The 22,938-nt window shown below is 38.6% G+C and overlaps 1 protein-coding gene across 14 annotated transcripts in view; it reads left to right on the forward strand.

Annotated features, from left to right (window-relative positions):
• The window catches only part of Pcdh15 (protocadherin 15), a 1,553,555-nt gene that overhangs the window by 378,042 nt on the left and 1,152,575 nt on the right, over nucleotides 1-22,938 (forward strand). For all 14 annotated transcript variants that reach the window (XR_001779427.2, XR_001779431.2, XR_001779430.2 and 11 more), the window contains one exon: nucleotides 9,543-9,615. The gene's annotated coding sequence lies outside the window, so the exon portion shown is untranslated. The remainder of the gene's footprint in view (nucleotides 1-9,542; nucleotides 9,616-22,938) is intronic.

Below are 22,938 nucleotides of genomic sequence, written 5' to 3' on the forward strand. Positions count from 1 at the left end.
TATTGATGTGTCTCACTTTAGTTACAACCACATGAAACTGTGTAGTTATGCCTTCGTTCCAATGAGTAATTATACTTTGTAGTATTCAAAATGTATGAAGACTCAGTAAGTGATAATGAGAGAGACAGAGACAGACACAGAGACAGACACAGAAACACAGAGAGACAGAGACAGAGAGACACAGAGAAAGCCCATAAGGTTTTCTTATTAGAAATGTGTCTTAAAATTTTTGGAAATTAATGGTAGGTCTCATACATGCTAGATAAGCATTAAACCTCTTAGCTCAACCCACAGTCTCTGACAGATTAGAGAACTATATGTACTTTAAGCATTTTTCTGTGCATATTATCTAGATAGTTAAACCTTTGATATTGCATACCTAGAGCCAAAAGTCTGTGAAATGTGCAAAGAAATTATTGGACAACTCAAGAAAACAATGAGCAGATTTGAGAACCAATGGCAGTAGTGAAGCTATTTGCTGCATAACTTCTAATCCATTCAAAACTACTCATCCATCCAGTGCTGGATCCAAGTGCACCTGACCTTTTGTGCTCACGGTAGGGTTGTGCACACTCAGCGGGGCAGATTTTTCTAACAGAAAAACTGACTTCACAGGTAACACTTTGATGGTTAATTTATTATTGACAATGACACAGTGTTAGGAATCACAAAGTTTGTTTGAACTCAGGCTGTAACTACAAACGAAGTGGAGGGTGATGGGAATGTGGCCATGCCCACATCTTCCCTAGGATCAGGGTCCAGTCCTGAATTTTAGAAGCAACCATTGTCTATCTTAGCACGTGTTCTGTTTGTGGTAACAAATTAATATTCACCATAATATTGTACTTATTGTTTATTTCCACTAAGGTACAGATTACAAGGTTTTTCATCTGCCCTCATATAACTTTAGGATACTGGGAACTTGACCATACTTGAGCATCTCTTAGGAAACAAGAGGTTGGATGTAATACAGCGTAAATGTTCAATAGCTAGCGATAGAGAGACTGAAGAACAGGAGAAAATAAGGAGGATCTTAGGCAAGGAAAAGGACAAACCAGGGCTGTTGAGTGTTTTAAACAGATACAAAGAAAGGCACTGAAGGACCTTAACTTTAACAAATAGATCCTATATTGCTTCAGAAATAGTCTCATAGTGACTGATATAACTGAGTAGTGTCTGTTTTGGATTACCAGTGGAAAACGGGGAAATGCCAATAGGCTATGTAAGCACATTAAGCGAAATTGTAACCTAACTGCAATACAGTGATCTATAAAATGAATAGAAAACAAAAATAGGTACATTAAAAATGCATCTAAGGTGGTGGCTTCCAGCACTTGAATAAGACACATTTGCAACTCTTAATTCTTTATCAATCTTAAAAAGTCAGTGTTTTAAAAGGTACAGATGAAAAAACAAAGTAGATATTCATATTAGACAAATCATATCAGAGGCTCGGGAGATGACTCCCTAGGTAGGAGTAGTGATCCTCTTGCAGAAGACTGGAGTTTGGTTCCTAGCACCCGAGTCCAGGAGTTCACAGCTCCAGCTCCAGGAGATCCAATACCTTTATCTGGCCTCCATGGGTTCCCACAGTCTCAGAAGCATACAGACACACACAACTGAAATATGTTTTTGAAAGACCAAAATTTTTATTATTTATTTATTTATTTATTTATTTATTTACACTCCAGATTTTATTCCCCTCTCCAGGTCCACCCTCTGACTGTTTCACATCCCATACCTCCTTTGCAAACCCTGTCTCCAAGAGGATGTCCCCACCCCCCAACCCCCATTCCACCTGACCTTTAAACTCCCTGGGGCCTCCAGTTTCTTGAAGGTTAGGTGCATCTTCTCTGACTGAACCCAGACCCCTCAGTCCTCTGCTCTTTGTGTGCTGGGAGCCTCATATCAGCTTATGTATGTTGCCTTGTTGGTGGTCCAGTGTTTTGTTTTAGAGATCTTGGGAGTCCAGGTTAACGGAGACTGCTGGGCCTCCTACAGGGTTGCCCTCCTCCTGAGCTTCTTTCAGCCTTTCCCTAATTCAACCACAGGGGCCAGCAGCTCTATCCATTGGTTGGGGTACAATTATCTTTTAACCATTAATGCTTTGTGCATTCATTTACTGTATGTAGCAAAATCTGAGCAGAATCTGTAAAAGATCAAAATGAAAGAACTTCCCTAAACTTTGACATTATCAAACATTGAAAATCATAGATCATCTCTTCACCTATTCTTCAAAAATAACCCTAACTAAATGCATGGCTCCACCACACTGTAGTTGTGTGGAATTATTCTTTGTTCTTCTGTCACACTATCTGGGATATACAGTTGTTTTCATCTCCTTGGTAAAAAGCATAACACATCAGTCCCTGGGCATCACAAGAGAATGTAGAAGAGAAACTGAGGACTGTGTGTCCATGTGTGTGACCTCCCTGGGATATATTATAGACATTTTCATCAAAGCCATAATTTTGCTTACATGGGCCAGAGACAGATCTTGAATGTTTCCCTTTCTTTTAAGTTTACAGAGGTCACATGTCTTTTGATTAGTCTCTCACTGTCCTCTGTGCTCTGCATCACATGTCACTGAGTGATTTCCTCGTGTCACTGAACATAGATTTTTCCTGAAAATCTAAAAGGAAATCCTGTGCTTCTCTCCAGGGAATCCACAGTGTGCTTATGGCTTTTCTGCACAGCTCTTTCTGCTGAACTTTCCTAAATGCAGTACTAACAGTGGTAGTGGTGATGTCAATTAATGGTTACAAGGCCTCCTTAGATGAAGGTTATAATCTAATCAGGTGATTGACAGTTCATTTATTTCTCATGTAGTGTGGAGTCCCACTTAACAGATTTGAATAATGAAAGCAAGAAGAAAGAGGTTAAATCGTGCCCAATTACAGATACCCTTCCATTGCTGAAGTTTAATTTCAAATGGAAACATCTCGGAATCTGCATTCTTAAGGATTGTGTATGCCACATGAGCAGAATGTGCATATCATTATGTGTATGTTCATGCATGTGCATGCAGAAGAATATCTGTATGACCTTTTGTGTATGACTGCATGAGTATTTAGGGTGTATGAGTGTGTATGGGAAAGTGTGTACACATTTGTGTATTTATGAATGAGTGCTTGTGCATGTGTGGGATTATTTATTAATGAGGGTGTCGGTTTATCTAGAGTGTTTGCATGGTTGTGTGTATTCATGTGCATATTTGTGCGTGCGTGCGTGTGTGTGTGTGTGTGTGTGTGTGTGTGTGTGTGTGTGTGTGTGCCTGCTCCTGCACCTGGGAATGAAGGTTGATAGAGGTGTATTCCTGTGATAGACACAGAAAGGTTGAACATAATAGTAAACTGATGCTTTGAAATCAGAACATGGAGTTACTAAAAGAGAAACACCTACTCCTTTATCCTTTAGTTTTATTTTGTTAAAACTTTAGAAAACTTGGTTTCATATATTTCTACTTCAAAGCAGCAAAGATATTAAAATGGAAAGGTCTGTAAAAACCTTATTTCAAAATGACATTGAGATTATAAATAAAAAGAATTGTTAAATTTGCTGAATGATTGGTCTTGGGATACCACATCTTTTTTCATTCATTCCTTCGGTTGGCCATCATCTTCAGTGTGACAGTGGTTTCTCTTCCTGTCACATGGCATGATTTTCATCAGTCTTTTATGTGTTCCGGGGCTCACTTAAGGGGTTCCCACTGATTCAGTCAGCATTGTTAGTGACCCCCCAGTAAAGCCACACTCCACTCAACAGCACCATAGAGTGCTCTGATGTATCCTCTTCAAAGCCAATGTGCTACCTTTCAAACTACACTTTCTTAGTTTATTATGTGTTTCCCTTCTACCTGTTATCCTCCATGCTACAATGTAAGAGCAAAGGCCTCAAAGCTACTTTGACCACAATGGTCTAAGACAAGATGCACAAAATTCTGCCACATGTGTGTCAGAAGAAAGTAAGTCAAACATTTTCACCAGGGCACCAGGGAGGTACAGTTGGAAGCATCCTCTGAACAGTTTAAGGCAGAGTGAAGAAAAGGCACTATGTGGCAATGATAGAATCTTATTGACCCATACCGATTATTTTGTATTTTAGGAAACATGAAATCAAAATGTCAATTTTATTTAATCCAAATTAAATTGAGTTTTATATCTTTTTTTTTTTTGGTAGCTCTTTAATTCTAGCAGTTCCTTTACAGTCATTCTTTTACAGTTTCACAATTAGCAATGCACCTTGATCATGGCATCTCTTACTCCTTCCCCTCCCATCCCCATCATCCTTGCTCTTAGCCTTTTCTTCTGTCAGGTCTATCTTCATATATTCTTGTAGCCCACTGAGTTTAATTAGTGTTATCTGCATGAACATGCAAGGAATTACTTTCTTGTGCAAAGGCAAGTTACTACTGGCTATACTACTGATGAATAGGATACCCTCTTCTTAGTAACTGTTACCTACGGATTGTTTCATCTTTCTTGGAGTTTCTCAATACAAGCTTTCCTTCTTACTTACAATGCTAGGTTTATCCCAGTTGCATCACTGTTTTTCCTCTCTGATGTAGTACTCACATGACCAGTCCATGACAGGCGTTTTCTCAGTCAGGTGCACCCTGAGCAAGGGGTGGATATCGACCCCAGTTCTTAATTATACACTTTAATTTTCCTGATGTATATATTGGGACCAATGCATTAATGTTTCCCAAAGGCATAGGATTCATTCTCCTTAGGCACAACTCTCAGAACCTGATCCTTCTCCATTCTACAGGTAATGTAACTGGAGCTGAAGCACATTATTACGGAGTTATCAACTCACTGCACACTTTCCTGGCTTTTGATGTTCATGGGTTCTGATTTCATCTCTCTTCACGCTTCATCTCATGGTCTTATTTATTTCAAATTTCTATCCAAACTCTCAGTGTTCATGGGAACTGTTTCTGGATTTTTCCACATTTGGCCCTCCCCTGAATCACTTCATCATTCTGAGATGCTCTTTGGATATTCTGCACAATGTATATTTGCATATGAACAAGAACACAACCTCCCCTATTCTAATAGAGTTTGATGGAGAAATGAAACTTATTGATTATTTATTGAATATTCTTTACAGGCTAGCCCACATTTAAGGTTCTGAAGATTATGATTGGCAGTATTTGATTTAATTGGAAGTATAAATTTTAAATAAAGAGATAAAAATAAAAGTGAGCAGTTTGGTGTTGTATTGGAAGGAGTTTTAGGCTAAGGATCAAACCCAAAGCTGGCAGCCAGACAGACAAGCAGTGGACCACTGAACCAAGTCTGCAGTTCCCGTATCATTACAAAATAAATTCACATCGTGACACAGAATAATAGTTCCAGGAGATTTCATTACAGAAAGTGAGACTACTATGGTACTTCTGTGACACGGATCTTCTGTTTTCTGTAAAATTGAATATTTTCCTGCTCAGGATGGATTGGCAAAATATCTTATCTGTGGGAAATAAGAACATTTTAAATATAGAAATTCATGTTTGGGCCCACGAACTCTACTTTCCATAAAAGCCAATTTCGCTTGGATTCGATATATTGTTATAGTTTGATATGAGCTACAGAGAAGTGAATATCAGTTATCTATGCTAAGGAAGAATATTTCAATTTAAGAGAGGAATAATGAATGCTGAAATTTGAAAAAAAATCTGTGCTTTACTACATGGAAGATGAAGATCTGTAGATATGCTGTAAGGTGGCTCCATCCTACAAGTTACTCAGTCAAAGTTGGCAAAATTCGAGTCTATATGATATGTGTTGCACAAAGTATTATAAAATAGATATAAAGTAATTGATAAATTGTAAAAAGTGGCAATTTTAATGTTAAATTTTTAAGTTAACCACCACTGTGATCTGGTAATACTTTTAAATTTTTACTTTTTATTTTTCTATGGAAGGGTGATTTGCCTCCATATACAAATATGCACCAAATATTTCCAGGGCCCACAGAGATCAAAAGCAGCTTCAGATCATCTGGGTCTATAGTTATGAGTGGTTAAGAACCACCACATGGACGCGGGGAAGCAAACCCAGGTCCTCTGGAAGAGCAGCCAGTGCTCTTCATTGCTGAGCTATTTCTGCAGCCCCAATGATGCTTAGTTATGAATGTAAGCTTAACATAATGTAGACTCACATGGGAAGAACATCTCAATGAAGAATTGTCTCTGTCGAGTTGGCCCATGGACTTGTCTGTGGGAGGATTTTCTTTAATTGGGTTCCTTGACATGCTAATAACCAGTCTGAATGTGGATAGCACTATTCCCTCGTCCTGGGGTCCTGGGCAGAGTCAGAGGAGAGAAAGAGAGGTGAGCAATAAGTGTAGGTATATGTATTCTCATCCTCAGTACTTGGGTATGGAATTATGTCAGACTGTTGAGGTAATCTGACTAGCTGCCTCAAGTCCCAACCTTGATTTTTACACAATGGTGGACTGTTGCTTAGAATTATAAGCCAAATAAGCACTCTCCCCCTAAGGGTTGTTTTTGTCAGAGCATTCAATCACAGCAATATAAAAACAAACAAACAACTAGGACAGCTACAAATGCATCCATAAAATACAAATCAAATAATATTATATGAATCGTCACCTACCAAACTAACCATGACTTTCTATGCATCTAAATCATGGAAAAATGCAAGGACAGTGGATGACCACATGAACTTGACATGGAAGCAGACTTGATTCTTATTTTTCTTCTTTGATACTGTAAGATTTCTCTAGGTCTTTCCTGAATTTTAATCATTTGGATACAGATCCTATGTGTGTTGAGGAATTAATGAACACCTGCACAGATAGCCAAGACTCTTTTGTTCTCCTGTTACTGACTACAAGTTCTATTGCTAAATAATCTTGATAAACAATTAAGGCATGTCCGTGGCACCAGTCAAATATAGGGTGACAGATATTCCTTTGTGGAGGACAAATGTCTGGTGCCTATGATTTGTCTGATTTTGCTTATTTGCATAAAACATGTTTTTGCTGAACTATGTAGCTAAAAGATTTGAAAACACACAAAGCAGTCACTGTCTCACAGGGGGGAAAAAGTGATATTGAATAAAGTTTTTTTTTTCTCAAGTAGAGATAACCTAAAAGAATTACCTCTTTAAAAGAAGCATATATTTAATTTCTGCACTTGTCTTAACAAGAGCAGGCCTGCCTCTTCCTTTTGCACCTCTATGTTTTGCATTCTAACAATACCACAAATATTATGTAAGACAAAGTTTTGAAGTGACACATTCTATGCAAGCCCTCTCAGCAGGAAAGGTTAATGACTAGATGTGTGTTCTTGAAGTATGATTCCATGAGACTATTGTAGCACCCGGAGTAGCCGAAGGCCATTGAGACTTCAAAGCAGCCCAGTAATGATTCAATACCCAGGCGCTATGGAATGGCCACGTGCAAAGCGTGATCACTTTAAATTTACTCTCAGAAATGTCATGATTTAATCCTTTCCAGTCACAAAACTTCCCTCTTAGGAGTTGCTGGTATCGTTTTGTGCCTTAGTTTATACTAAGTACACTGTTTAAACCAGAAAGAAAGGCCTGCCAGGTTCTCATGGGATGAGCACTAGTCTTTAGGGAAGATTGTTGGCAAGTATTTATAGCAGCCAGGAATTAATTTATTTTACATGCACAAGAAAAATTCATGTGTTGAAGACAAGACACAGGTTTTGTTCATCTATCACTGACAATTTCTGTTTAGCAATGGCCTGTAATGATTCTAGTAGGATAATAATAATCATAGCTAAAATGCTTTCGATTCAGCAGTTCATGGTAACCAAAGATTCTTTTCTCCTTATCCAAACAATCTATTGGAAAGAATGAGATAGTAATGACAGTAGTGGATGATTAATTTTTAAATCAAAATTTAGATAGAGGGCCTGGAGAGAGCCGCTCTTTTTCAGAACTCAGGTTCTAGTCTCAGCACCTATGTGATCACAACCACTTAGAATTCTAGTTCCAGTGGATCTGACTCTCCTGGCATCCTCAAGTGATGCTCATATCCACATTCCCACGCTTACACACACACACACACACACACACACACACACACACACACACACACACACAAATATAAGTAAATCTTGAAATAATTGGACTTAATTTTTTTAAACTTTTGGTGATATTGATGGTGAAGCCAGGGTCCTATACATGTCCTGTGTAAGCACTGAACATGAACGAGCCTCATCCCCTACCTCAAAGGTAAAGCTCGTGGTTTCTAATTACATTTCTGGGTGAAAAACAAACTGCCACAAAATGGTATGTTTTGAGAAGAACTTATTCTGTGATTCCTTACTAGCAATAGACAGACAGACAGACAGATAGACAGACTCTGTCCTTACAAAGATTTCCAGTGGGAAGCACATTTTCATTTTCTAAACACAAACATAACCTAGAACCTGTTTGATAGTCTGTTTGCCCTGGGCCAAGTTTCAAATAAGCTGATTCGCAGTTTCTGTTTCAAACGTTTCTTTTCTTTTTTCTGTTTTTGTTTTTTCAATAATTTATTTATTTTTATGCACTTTACATTCAGATCACAGCCCTCCTACTCTCCTACCAGTACCATCCTTACAATTCCCTCCTTTCATTGTCCCTCTCCCTCTCCTCAGAGAAGGGGGACATCCCCTTGAAAACCACCCCACCCTGGGACATCTAGTCCCAGCAGAGTAGGCACATCCTCTCTCACTGAGTCCCTACCAGGCAGTCCATGTAAGGGGAGGTGGATCCAATGCCAGGGAACAGAGACCAAGACAGTCCTTGCTCCACTCATAGGGAGTCCATATGAATATTAAGCTACACATTTGCTACAAATGTGGGACTCTCTATCTCTTTCTATTAGATGCTGGATGAAGCTGCTAAGGAGACAGTTATGTTAGGTTCCTGTATGCAAGCATAGCAGAGTATCATTAATAGTTTCAGGGGTTTGCCCTCTCCCATGGGAGGTGTCTCAAGTTGGGGCAGTCATTGATTGCTGTTCTCTCAGTCTCTGTCCCATCTTTATCCCTGCATATCTTGTAGGCCAGACAAATTTTGGGTTGAAGGTTTGGTGGGTGGATTGATATCCCACTCCCTTCTCTGGAAGTCCTGCCTGGTTACAGGAGGTGGCAGCCTCTATATCCCCCTCTGGTGGGTATCTCAGCAAGGGTCACCCCCATAGAATCCCTGTATCCTCCCCCTATCTCAGGCCTCCAGACAGTCCCAGAGATGTCTCCCATTGATTTCCAGTCTCAAAGCTCAGCCCTCTCCCTTCCCCCTCTCCACACCTAATCCCCATCCCAGTTCTCCTACTTGCCCCCTCCCCTCCGCTGCCCAGTTCCCTGTCTCTATCCACCCCCGACGACTACTTAGTTTCCCTTTCGTTTCATTTAGGGTTGTAAGATGGGTTCTTCATAGTTGGTAATGCTTTATTTCAAGCATAAATACGATGTGCAAGTAAATAAGAAACTGTCATATTCTGTGCATAGCAAATTTGTTCTTAATGAGACACTGATCATTACTAAACTTTCTCTTTAGGATGATGGAGGCATCCTTCATTACAAAAGGCTGAAGTCCTGACCCGTTGAGGACAGAGGGACAAGACAGGAAGGTGAGCAGTGATGATGGTTCCTTGGAGTTGTAACCTCCTCCACGAACTTTTTTCTCCCCCTAAGAAGAAAAACAATACACTGACCACTATTTCCCACTAAATTTATTCACTGTGTCCAGAAGTTAATTTTGTAGTACTGTTGAAAGATCTTTAAGTAGATTTATTTTTATCTGATTCATCTAAAGCCAGAAAGAAGAAAGGAGAGTTAATCAGAGAGTTTACCAACCTCTTTCTCTAGAGGAGTGAAATATCTCCTATTGTACATTTAGAATAAGCAAACCTTCCACTCTGTTTAGATTTATTATGCTCCATTGATTCGGTCATTGTCTTGGAGCACATCCCAGTGGTAACGTAGGAGAAGCCATGCATCTATCACAGGGTGTCAAGGAACTGTCAGGTCCACTGTCCCTTTTGAAGCTGGTCATTCAGAAAACCACAGCCAAGTGTTACAGGCCCAGCTTTGACATTTTTTTTTTTTTTTGGATGGAAATCAATTTGCTATTATGTGTTTCTGAAGTGAGGCCCATGATTCAACTGGAGAAGTGGCCTTGGAACCTTCGAATCACAAAATAGGAATTAAGATACCATTTCACCTACCACAGCACTGGTGAGAGGAAACAATCTATTTGTCTCGTGATAATTTAAATAAACCAAAATAGAGTAAGAAAGAACCTTTTAATCCATAGTGCCTCAAGTAGAATAGGCAGGCTTTTTCTGCAAGAACATACTATGTAACAGGAAGAGTTCTCATGTTCTTACCACAGAATGTTTGTGATATTTGAGTTTATGCAGATATGAATATACAGAAATTACCCATTATATTAAAAAAATTCCTTTATTGTATACAGGCATAATTTGTCATTTTACAATGAAAAAAAATCTAAAAATTTGCTTTAAACATCTTTAAAAAATCACCAAATTTAATAGTTGAACATATGCTGCCTATTATACAAATGAATCCACCATTCATGAGGATGGTGTTTTGTAGAAGAACTGATAACATTTTGAAGATAAAGATTTGAAATAATTTATCTCCACTCATAAATCCAATTTAAAGATGTCCTCCACTTTTCAGGCTATGGACTGCCCTTACTTGACTGTTGAATACAGGGAGAGGAAGCATGGGGCTTCAACCATAACTTCCATTCTTAGTGGAAAAATATGTAAGCTTCCAAACAATAACATATTTCAGACTATTTTTCAATTCAAGGGATCACAAGAAATGCAGATATACGCAATAAATATTGAAAAGGGACAAATCCAGGCCCTAAAATACTTATTGCTGGTTAGAGTTCACAGTGGGTTCTTAATGAGTTGTCTCAGCACATTGAAATTAGATGATACAGTGGATACTTTATTGTTTTAGGAATATTTTGTGAATTATAAGGTTGTATGTTTGCATGCGAAGGAATGGGTGACCAGCTGGCTAGGTACAGAAGCAGATGATGAACCAGGGCTAGAGGATGGACCACCAATTACAGTGCTTGTTACTCTTGTAGACAGAATTAGGTTCCCAGGTCATGCATCCTATCTCACAAACACCTGTAACTCTAGGTCTAGGGATCCAGCAACCTCCTCTGCCTCTGAAATACTGACCTCATACTTGAGAGCATGTGTGCATTCTCTCTCTCTCTCTCTCTCTCTCTCTCTCTCTCTCTCTCTCTCTCTCTCTCTCTGTGTGTGTGTGTGTGTGTGTGTGTGTGTGTGTGTGTGCTTCTCACTGAAAAATAAAAATCTTAGAAAAGGAACCAGATCTGCAAAAATGGCTTCTTAGCTGAATGGCCCTCACAGAACCCTTTCACACTGAGGGTTCACACTCCTCTAACTGCGGAAGAATGATGTTTATAGTTCTCTGTGTATGCCTTTTCACTTCACACTTGTGGTAGGTGTGTGTGTGTGTGTGTGTTAGATGCTCTCTAAATAAAAGACAAGACCTTGTATGAATGTATCAAACCCAATAAATTTCATAAAATATAAAATGAGAGATTTTTGACAATATTTTTTTTGTTTTGCTTTGGTTTGCTTTTGTCTTGATCTTAATATAAAGAAAATCTTCCCTTGAGCAGTTGTTGTATTTCTAGGCACTATTAAGTAGCTAATTAGGAAGAACACAGTTAAGGGGAGAGAGTTCAGTGACAGTGCAGAAACCTCAATGATAAATTAATTCTTCAATTACCTAACCTCACTGATATTCTTTTCTTTTCAGATACTATATTAGTTAACCTTTTAAAATCATAGTAGATTTCATATCTTATTTAACTCTTTAAATTATCCCATTATAATGCAATCTGAGCAAACGAGGTTCTACAAAAAAATATGGCTGTGTCCTAGAAATACTTTACCACAGCAGCCAAGGGCTGGATTCAAGCTGTGTTCTATACTTTCCATGCCTCTGAATGATATGCAGGGGGAATCCTAGATTATCTATACTGGAAAAAAATCATATGATAATTAAATTTATGTAACAGGAAATGTATTTAAAATAGTGCATATCAATAAGTTTTAGCACTAGTTTTCTCAGCTATGCTAACTGGTCAAGGATAACAAACCAATAAGGCAGAATATTGTCAAACCATCATAGAGAGTTTTATATAAGGACACAAGGATGCTGAGAGATGCCAACCAGGAGTCCTCAGGAACCCTTTACTCCATTAGCTTCCATTGTGTTCACCTGTGAGAGATGGGGATGCTAGAAGAGAACTGACTCCAAGGACAATGTAAGCATCAGCTTCCTCCCTCCCTGCCTCCCCTTTGATAATGAAGACACAGCCTCTGGGGTTAAACAAGCCACAGGATTTATAAATATGAACCATGGAGTTTCTACAAACGAGTATGCCTATGTCTCAGGAAGACTTTACCAAAGCAGCTGAGGGCTAGATTTGAGCTGTGAGCTATATTTTCCATGCCCGTGAGTGATACTCAAAAGGAACTCCAAATGTATCTATACTGAAAAAAATCATTCTTTATTCATAAGAGAAAACTTTCTAATGCTTAGAATTCATAGGAAACCATGCTTATGTCTATAATAGCATTCTTGGGTGCTATATACCTACAAAGAACCAGTGGGGTTAGGAATCGATTTCTGCAGAAAACCCAATTCTGAAACCTGGTGAGGGTGGTCTTCAGATCATCCTCAGCTCTGTTTAAAGGGAAAACCCTCACAGGTTGAGCCCACCCTCAGGGACCTGCAGGGTCTACCAGGAGCCATGGTAGTAAATTTGCAGGGAGACCAAGGAGGCTACAATAAAACCTGTGATATTAAAACCTCAGGGGAATGTGTGTACGTGGTGTGTTTGCGATTAGATTTCAGATCTTTTTGATGGCAAATGAAAAAATTCTAGTGTAGGAAGAAATCAAGGCTTCATGTAAAGGATAATTTGAAACGAACGGTCTAACAAGGTGGGCTCAGCAGGTAAAGGGACAGGCCACCAAATCTGACAACCAGAGTCAACTCCCCAGAACCCATGAGGTTAAAGGAGAGAACAAGCTGCTATAAATTTGCCTCTGATCTCTGTATAGATACTTTGTGAGGCTCCACTCCCCCAATAATAGGAAATAACTTTTCATTGGCAACTTCTGCTAGAAGTGTTACATCCTTTCTGTGGTACTACAGAAAGGATCCTGAGAAGGCCTCTCTGCACAGGGGTGGATAATGGTTTTGAGGAGGTGATGCTCTGACAGCCCCTTCTTGATCTCCAGTAGTCACTAGGCAGTAGAATATGAAGTGACAAGTTTGTGTCAGCAGGGTACCTGAAAGGAAGGCCAGGCTCTGAGGAATGCAAGCAGGGTAGCTTTCCAGGCAGTCTGTGAGGAAGGATGCCATGTCCACAGTATCTAAGTCTTTGAGGAAGGAATTCAGGAGGGTACATGTTCACAGTATTTAATTATGTCACTCACATTGTATGTTTAGGGTGCTACATGCTATAGTCATTTTGAGTGTTCAAGGAGCATCCGATCATTGCTTGAATATCCCAGTAGTGAATGAATGTAGTGTAGCACTGTAGACTGCAGCACCCTACAGCCTCTGATCCCACATAAGACTGAAAATCAATCAATCAATCATCATTCAATCAAAAAAAAAAAAAAAAGGAGGGAAGAAATGGATCTTCCAACTATGTGATCCTCTTATCCATAGGAGGACCAAAGGTCCCAGGGGGAGTAACATGCATTTTCACTTGTATTTTGTGGTCCAGAAATAGATCACATGAGCATAGGTTCATGGGAGGGAAAGCAACTCCTGACTTTGTCCTTCCTGTTGAAGAAGAGAGAGGGAAGGATACCTACAGATTCCTACAGGGGTCTTGATGTATTTTATGAGACTTTTGGATGTGTGAAAGATGATTTCAGACAATCTATAGCATATCCATTCCACAGCTTGATAAATACAATCTGATAAATTTTTATGACGAGAAAGCAAAAAAAAAAAGGGAATCAATTGTCTTTTGAGGGAAAGAAAGCGAAGGCGTGTCAGATCTAAATGACACCAGCTGATCCTGTCAGAGAGAGATGTTATAAAATATTCAATAGCATCTCCATTTGAAACCATATTAGCATCTTTTTAGATTTAATACTTATTTATGAGTGGTGCATTATAACTGCAAAATAGAATAAGACTTCAGAGGGATTTGCCATCAAAAAGATCTGAAATATAATCCCAAATTCACCATTTAGGGGCTATTTGGCTCTATTAAAGTCATTTAGCCACACAGGGCTCCAAGCTCTTTCATCACTTCTAAAATGAGAATAATAATAGTTGCCCTTCACACTCTGCAGTTCTGTTGCAAGGCCCAAATGAGGTGGTATTTTTACAATTGCCTCATCAACAACAAAACACTAGAGGCTTTCTTCTCCCACCCACCCCACCTGTTCTCCTTTCTTTCTGTCTTAGGCAGGATCCACGCGCAAATCATCCTTCTACATCACTGAGATGTCAGGTTAAAAATCTAGAGAAAGACTACCACTATCTGACAGTACCCACCACCCATTTTGTATTTGCCAAACCTGAACTAAATTCGATCACAGTATTAGGTACTATGTTGTTAGTGCTTCTATAAATTCATCTGTTCCTAAGCTTTTATCTCTAACCCCCAACACTCTGAAGGCCCACCAGATGTAACTGGTTGTTATTTAGCTTGGGTGAACCATGAGGTTTTGATATCAAAACGAGAAGGAGGTCACTGGGTGATCTGATTTTGGAGTCACTAAAGGTGAGGAGAAAGCTCCCACTTACAAAGAGTGCTAAAGATATTGGAAGTGTAGAATATTAATTATTGCCTGTTCCACATACTGCCTGCCAATTAACTTAAATATTATTATATCTGTTTTTAATAACATAGCAGAAGAATCTCAAATTAGTATTCACAGATTTTATCACAAAGCCAAATGTGACACTTATCGTCACTAATTAAATACATAATTCTATAAATTGTGAAGTATGTGCCCAAAGATATATATGTTATACAAATGTGTCTATGTGTTATTTTAAATATGAATTTTTATGAGGCAAGAATAAAATAGATACATAATAATTTAAATATCATGTGTTATATACTTAGCTAACTTGTTTCATATCTTATTCATAAATAGTGACTATTTTCACACATGGTTAAGATGTCTTAAAGTGAAAATAAGTATAACTCAAATTGGCACAAATATTGAGGTGAATTAATTTGCTCCAATGTAAAAATTTCAGAATTTCTGCTTCAAACTTCAGGAAAAGATTGACCAAGGGCTTGGTGATGTCACTTTGAGAATTTGCTCACCATCACTGGAAGATGTAAATGTTCTCAATAAAGGCGCCATATGCTCTGCCTCCGTCGATGTGTTTACCTTTGACCTAGCCCATTGTAGCAGCTGTGCTGACTAAGCACTGTTGTATATCCCACATCTAGAGGAAATTCACTATCAGCCTGACAAGGATTCAGATTCCAGCAAGCACGGGCTGCCGATGTTTGAAACTAGAGAAAGTTGCTCTACTGCCAGAGAGTGGAGTTCATCCTACAGTTGAAGAGAGCCATGGTATGCCTGCATAGAGATATCTGGATTCTAACTCATGAAACAAACAAACAAACAATGGCTACAAGTTATCTTTCTCTGGGAATGAAAAAACAATTTTGCTTTGTGAAATACTAGGTCAAATCACCTAATAGTACTACTTGGAGGGATCAAATAAGCTGGAAATTAGCCTGAAGGAAAGAGAGCCCTGATGGCTTCAGAGCTCAAAGATTACAGTCATCAAATGCTGCCACATCCTCCAGGGACTTCCCAGCTTGTTCACTACTGCGTATAATGGTGAATGGCACTAATTCTCCTCAGGGTAGGTATTTTCTTAATGTCTCCCTATAGTCTTTGCAGCAAGGGTTCTCAGAGTTCATAGCCATTATCCCTAGTTGGTTCCCAGCTGGGTATGATTTGGCTGTGCCCATGGACTGCAGTGTGGGCACCTGGATATGCAATGATAAATAGATAGATAGATAGATAGATAGATAGATAGATAGATAGATAGATAGATAGATAGATAGTCATTGCCACAACGAATGGGAAGCATGTGCTTCCAGGATTTACCAGGTTCATTTGTTAGGGCTCCCCCCCCCCCAAATTATCAGTGGCAGCATGAACTGTACACGTCTATGCCTAATATATCTGCATGCTGACATCCTGTCTCTTTCCTCCCTGTGGCTAAGAGCAAGAATGTGCCATTTTGTTGCTGTAAGAACTAAGAGGAAACAATGTGAGATTTTTGTTGGGGCTTTGTTTTGTTTTGATTTATAGAAGAGGTTGTGACTAACCCTTACTCTAAGCTCACCATTAGGTGAACTCACTTGTTGGCTAGTCAGAGAACAATTACTTTAATGAGTCTCCTGGGCAGAGAAGTGGAGGTGACTTGTCATTGATAGTTCATATTGATTTGACATATTGTGTTAAGAGAAATTGATCAGACTAAAAATATTAACAGTTTACACCAGAAATTCTTGTAAGTATTTATTCATTTTGTAGATTCTATGGAATGAAAACTTTGTTTTCAATAGCTCCATCCACATACCCACTAGGAATCTGCTTCAGAGTGGCCATTGGCACATTACAAAGATTCCTAAACCAGGATACAGTGTGGCTCTAGACATCCTCTTTGCTTGTGCCTATTAAGCAAGGGAGTGGTAAGCTAAGCCCATTGAACTTCTATAGTCCAGACTCCAAACAACAATACGCCATCATTTAAATTCCCTTTATTGAAGAGTATGTCCCTAGTTTTTTTCTGTTTATATGGGTTTCTTATTTCTTTCTCTTTTTTTTTTCAGCTTTTAAAAGCATAGTTTATTCTTTACAATGCTATAGATGCAGTGAACTGGGGAGATCATATCTCTTTCTGTGCGGGTTCTTGATCTCATCAATACAAGTTTATAGACAAACACAGCAGGCAACCCAATAAAAGTTTTGTTTAGTAGAGGAAGCAAAGTCATCCAAAGAATCCAGAGCGCTCATGCTGAGAATAGCATCTTCCCATCACCCTGGTAATGTTGGGTAAAGTTGAGCTCTCAGATGATGTCATGCTGGGAAATAGAAGAGTGCACTCTCCCATCAGGGATGCTGGGAAAGGCTAGGCTAACAGTTGATGTAACGCTGGGAAAAGTTACACACAGCCCTGCATCCTGGGATGCTGCAGAAGCCTGGCATTGATTTTTATGGACTCACAGATAATAGTACAATGGTCAGGTTAGTGTGCATTATTTTTCTAGTTCCGTCTTTTAGGTGAACTCACAGAAGCAGTTACAGAACCAAGCCTTCAGTGTCTGTTTGTGAAAGCAGCAATTGTGGTGTGTAGGGTAAGCTTGGATTCCTTTGTGTCAGTCTTACAGTTCTGTATCTGAGCACGGGCAGATGCTTAGCGTTGGCAGTGTTTTTAGGAAATTGCATGTGCTCTATGGTTTCTCACAACAGGGCATTGAGGTTAGGGACAATAGTCATTTTTATTCGACAAAAGAGTTGGGCATTTGAAGAGGGCTAGTGCCTTCATCTCTGGATTCTTGCCCAGCACACGTTTTTGGGTGATATTCTGTGCCCATGCCTGCATACTAATTTGTATTCAGGCAAATCTTCTTGCCTCAGGAACCTGTACATAAACTCTCATGAACTTACATTTATAGCCAATTTCTTGGGTTGTCTCATGACTGCTCTCACTGTGTTTCACTATGCATTCACCCTAGAAGATTGCTGGGAGCCTGGAAACATTGAAAGCTAACAAGTGCACATAGTTATTGAACATAACTATCACACATTAAGTAAAAATAAAAACAATGTTATTTTTCACAAATTTTAATTTTGAATTCTTCCCTACAAATGGACTGGAGATATGTGACTCATTAAAATTTGCTTAGCACACACAAGGCCCTTGGGGTCAACCCTCAGCATAGAACGAGGGTGTGAGGAGGTGAGAAGAGAGGGAGGGAGGGACAGAGGGACAGAGGCGGGGAGGGAGGGAAGGAGGGAGGAAGGTGATTGTCATAATTTGTTTTTCATTACATAATCACTGCAACAACTGCTACTGGTCTTCCATATTTTGTGATGCCAAGTTAAGGCACAGACGAAGAATGACCTAGTGGGCACGCTGGGTCCCAGATTCGCTTGGGCTCATTTGGAGGGACATAACTAAGCAGGTGTAGGTTAAATGTTTTGTTCTTAGAAGGTTTCCAACAGCTCTGCTGATGAGCCCTTCCTTCCCATCCACAGAATATTATATTACTGAACTTTACCCATTATGTCTTACTCCTTTGACTTAACTCTTGGTGTCACTGGTAAGAAATACATAATCAACAGACCCCTTCTTGTGAGTTTTCAGCATCCACTTACTTAGATCACTCTTATTAACTCTCAAACTCTTTCAAAATTAGAAACTTTGTTTCTTTCTATACCATCAGTTGTAATATATCTTGTAGATGGAAACTTTGTAAATACCAAGTAATTTGTTGGTAAATCACTATATTATTAGAAATCATGTTAGTTTAAAAAATGATCTACCCTTACCTTAAAATTATTTTACATTTGATCTATAATACCTGGGCAATGTGGGTTCTTATTAGCTTGGCTTTGACTATGTTAGAATAAATTTGAAAAAGGAATGTACTAATTTTTTTGGAGACATAGGAGTATAACTTCCTTGCTTATTGCATAGATATGTAACTGGTAAACTGATAATAGTCACTGTCTGCTGCTCACTGTCTTGTGTGTTTACCCATTAATGAATCTTGAAGCTCATGATTATTGAATGAATAACGAGATACTAAATTTCTGACACTTTCATATTTTAGGCCATCTGATAAAATATTTTGTTCATTTTAAACAAATTTGGTTAAAAATGAGTGCTCCAGATTCTCTCATTCCTTGCATATTGCCCATTCGGGGGTATCCATGTTAATTCCATCCATTGCAAGAAATGTTGATTGAAGCATTGCCCTATGGATGGAGCAGAATATCATTAGAAGTCATTTTGTTGCTATGTTCCTTTAGCAAAATAGTAGTAGGATTTCCCCTAGGGTCATAACCTATGTAGTGTTAAGCTCTTGACCATCTCATGTCTTTACAATAACCCCCATCAAGGCTCAGAGATCTACGCAGAAGAGTGGGTAGAAAGATTATAAGAGATAGAGGAGCTGGTATACCCCAGGAAAAGAGCATCTTCCAAACACAATAGGACTGTGAGTACACATAGGAACTCATAGAGTCGGAAGCAGCATAAACAAAGCCCAAAAGACTCAAGCCTGAAAAACTTAAGCATGGGGAAAGGGAAGTAGACATAATAGTCCCACTCTGAGCCAAAAACGATATCTGCAAATAATACTTGCTGGGAAAGTAAAATTCAGCTTTCTCCAGTGGACATTCACTGGGTGTATCAACACTCCAAGGCAGGTCCCATGTACAGGAGTAGTTGGTCAACACAAAACAAACTCCAGATATGTAGATATTGTGTGTGTCTCTGTGTGTGTGTCTGTGTTATTTTTTTTTTTGAGAGACTGAGAGATAAAAAGAGAGAGATCAAGAGAACATGAAGTTGGGTGGAGGGAGTCTAGAGGTTGGGGGAGGGATAATAATATGATCAAGCATATTATGTGGAAAATACATTTAAACTACTTACTAGAAAATATTTCTAAGGCTTCCGTTGTACTTAGAGCAATCCTCCTGAACCATTCTTTCTAACTTTGGTATGTACACCAACACACATGGCAATACTTAGCTTATATTTCAGCTTTCCATTCTTTCTAATTTTACAGAGACTATTCGCAAAGTTTTGTAAAATAAAATAAATTTCATTTTCTGTAATTTGCGAAAAGTGCCTCCACACTACCAACTACTTACATGGAGTTTCAGTAAGCCAGTCCCACTTCTAGATCTGAGATATGATAAATATTACTGTACAGTATGAGACAATTTCAAGTGAAAGATATGTTTTTGTTTTTTGAAAACTCTGACTTTTCTCTCCTTTGAATATTTTATCGTAAGGAAGATAAGAGTGGCCGAGGAGATGACTCAGTGGTTAAGACCATTTGCTGCCCTTCCAGAGGCCACAAGTTCAATTCCCAGCATCAAGGTCAGGTGACTCACCAGCACCTGTAATTCCCCTCCCCTTGTTGATCAGATGCCTTCTTCTGTACCCCTCAGACACCTGTACTCATGGGCATATACGCACAGAGAGACAAGTACATATACATCATTTTAATATATATATATATTTAAAAAATTATTTTGAAAACATATTTTTTTCCTCATTCAGTTTTACAAGAGAAATCAGTAAGATTCCCACAAGGCCAGTGGGATCCTTGTCCCTACTAGATCAACACTGATGTTGTTCTGAAAATGCTGTCATCTGACTTCAAAATGGGATGGAATGCAGACAGTGACAGCTAACAAGAAATAGAGGTTCCGAAGAGATTCAGTTACCCCTACCCAAACACGCATTGGTTTTTGATTTTCTCATTTAGTATCCAGAATATTCATAGTTTAACATATAGGTTCTGATTTTCCCTGTAAAAATTACTGACATTATACCCATCTGTGTGCTTGCTTGCTGGGCTAAAGCTAATAAAATTTGAGGCCTATTGTGTCTGAAAACTTTTAAATGTACTTCCCTTTTGTTCTTATTTTTATGCCATCAAGGAGTACTTCATTTCATTAAAATATTCTGACTTTCTGGTGTCTATATTATACACTATTGTCACAATGGCATGTGCTAATTAAAAGACTATAATCACCCCTTCCTATGGAGACACCATGCCAAAGGGACAAACCTCCTTTATGAACATATTAAATCACTCATTTTTCATGGTTAATTTTATGCTAATTAGTAGGCTATGAAATAAGGAACACATTTTTCTCTGAGAGAATTCCTAGATCTGTGGCTTAACCCTTAATTGGATAAATTCAGCAACTATTTTATTTGACTATTTGATCAACAAAACTTAAGGAATGTAAAAATGAGAAATAAAGTTAACAGTGTCCAAAGCCTAGATTATTTTGAATTCTTTTAGTAGACAAAATATCTTGCATAAAAATTTTATACTCATAGGAATGGTTTCCCATTTAATACAGGTTTTCTTACTCTAGACTTCCTTAGATTGGTAAAATTTTGAAAATCTCTACTGTGCCTCAATACCCTCCTCTCTCTCTCTCTCTCTCTCTCTCTCTCTCTCTCTCTCTCTCTCTCTCTGTGTGTGTGTGTGTGTGTGTGTGTGTGTGTGAATGATCTGGTGATATTGCTACCTGTACCCTGTTTGAACTTCACATAATTCTTTCATTTAACTTATGTGCACAATGTCCTCTTGCTCATCACTTTATAAACAAGAATATGCTGTTTTTCTAGCCAGTCAGTGTCTTATCACAGTTTGTGGGGAGCCGCCCTCACATTCGCCGTTGCAAGATGGCGCTGACATCCTGTGTTCTAAGTGGTAAACAAATAATCTGCGCATGTGCCAAGGGTAGTTTTCCACCCCATGTGCTCTGCCTTCCCCGTGACGACAACTCGGCCGATGGGCTGCAGCCAATCAAGGAGTAATAGGTCCTAGGCGGAGAATAATTCTCCTTAAAAGGGACGGGGTTTCGCCATTCTCCCCTCTTGCTCTCTTGCTTTTGCTCTTGCGCTCTTGCTCTCTGGCTCCTAAAGATGTAAGCAATAGAGCTCTTGCTCTCTTGCTCTCTGGCTCCTGAAGATGTAAGCAATAAAGCTTTGCCGCAGAAGATTCCGGTTTGTTGCGTTCTTCCTGGCCGGTCGCGAGAACGTGTGTAAGAAAAGTTCTTGAGTCTCTGAAGCTGGAACAGAAGCTAAGAGAACCAGGACTTCCCCATGGAGACTACTGAGAAAGAGTACCTATGAGAAAGAAGACCCCAGGGGGTGAGGGTGGTGTTCCTCCTGTCCCAGAGTGAAATGAATTCTTCTGGAAACCTAAAACCTAGAATTGCCAGTCACATGAAAGCATACATTTTCTTTTGATTTCCAGGCCCATTTTAAATATTTTTTTTCTCTTAGTTCCAACATAGATTGTCCTTATCAAATAAATGTTTTCCAACACCTATCAAAAAGTCACCTTTTATAAGATATTACTTATAACTTTTGCTTTTCAACTATATCTTGACACCTAATATACAAGCTTATAATAGATCAATAGGCAGACAGATAGATGAAAACATATATGTGCATAACTATAGAGGAATTTAAAGATCTCATTGAATATAACTAAACCTATTTTACATGAAAACCAATAAACATGTATTAGAATTTTTAGTAGTTTAAGATGCATTTATATACATTTGAATAAATTCAAAGCTATCCATTGAGAAGCCATTCTGTTTCCAGTATATTATAAACAACCATCTAGTTTTGGTTAAATCTGCATGAACCAGCTAATACAAGATAATGTTCTTGAGCTGCACTACTCACTTGTAAGCACATTTAGGATTTGTATTTGTTTTGTTTATTTGAGAACTTTTAAGGTAGAAAGCTAAAAATCAACTGTGCTTTTTGTGCAGTAAGTAATACAGTTGCCTTCAGTGCCTCCATGACAATTACACTTGCTCTGAGCTAAATTCTCACTCTTTCACACATAATCAGTGTTGATCTTAAAATTATGTAGTTTGTTCCAATAGGAGTCAATTCCATGAAATCATGTTGAGAAACCATTGTGTAATTCTTACTAAAGAAAATGTTGAAATAGACTTCTTTACAAAGATAATTACAGGTTCTATACATATGAGGAGAGGTTTGTGTATTTGTTAGAGAAGATACATATATGTATATATATGTATATATATGTATATATATGTATATATATGTATATATAT

This window comes from Mus musculus, chromosome 10 (genome assembly GCF_000001635.26).
Source record: "Mus musculus strain C57BL/6J chromosome 10, GRCm38.p6 C57BL/6J".
Taxonomy (NCBI): domain Eukaryota; kingdom Metazoa; phylum Chordata; class Mammalia; order Rodentia; family Muridae; genus Mus; species Mus musculus.